The sequence below is a fragment of the Ailuropoda melanoleuca genome, unplaced genomic scaffold, assembly GCF_002007445.2.
Source record: "Ailuropoda melanoleuca isolate Jingjing unplaced genomic scaffold, ASM200744v2 unplaced-scaffold20812, whole genome shotgun sequence".
In the NCBI taxonomy this organism is placed as follows: domain Eukaryota; kingdom Metazoa; phylum Chordata; class Mammalia; order Carnivora; family Ursidae; genus Ailuropoda; species Ailuropoda melanoleuca.
Window position 1 is genome coordinate 1 of NW_023190296.1, and position 850 is coordinate 850.

An 850-nucleotide genomic window follows, 5' to 3' on the forward strand; every position below is an offset into this window, starting at 1 on the left:
ATAAAATGTTTTATAGGACCACAATCTAGTGCATTAATCTTCACATTAGGGTTTGTCCTTTACTGGGGACCATATGTGGCTAGTAATGACCATTCCTGGATTTATAGACTCCGTTTTGGATTTCTGGTCTTCATTTTTCTATTTGTCAAGCTCATTCTTCAATCATACTCTATCTCAAGGTAATACAAACTTCATTTAGTTACTTTAAATATAATAAATTATTATCAAATCCTGGCTAAAACCTTGGGGGAGACTCACTCTTTTCAGTAGTTTGACCATGATTCCTTGATTGATTGCTAAATTACTAAAACTCACCTACCTCCATACACTCTTCAAGAGTTCAACTCTCAGGCTGGAACATCATTACCACGTTCCTTTAGGATCTTTTTGCTATGTGCATGAGTATTTTCATGTGGACTTTAGAGCTTATCTGCCTCAATCTTCATATTTTATGAAGAAGACGACTTAGGTGTTTTTGGAGTTGACCAGTTAGTTGAAGGCAGCACCAGCCTTGTCCAGGGCAAATGATTCAGAGTCTAATCTGGTCCCTTTGCATTCGACCCTACTGCCACTTCCTAAGCCTGCATTCTTTTGTTGGGAAAGAGAATGGGTACAGTGTCTGTACACATTTTCCCACTCTGATCTTGGCTTTTCCAAACTCCTGTTAATACAATCTAATGATCTATTACAAGGTAATCATCTGTGAATTTTTAGGACATGCTTGATATTTCTTCATTGTCAATCAGATGAAATTGAAATTTATCATAGGACCATGAAGGTCACATGGGATCTAATCGTGGTGTAGAATGTGTTTCATAAAATGATTCTGATATTTAGCCTCAGATTTTGG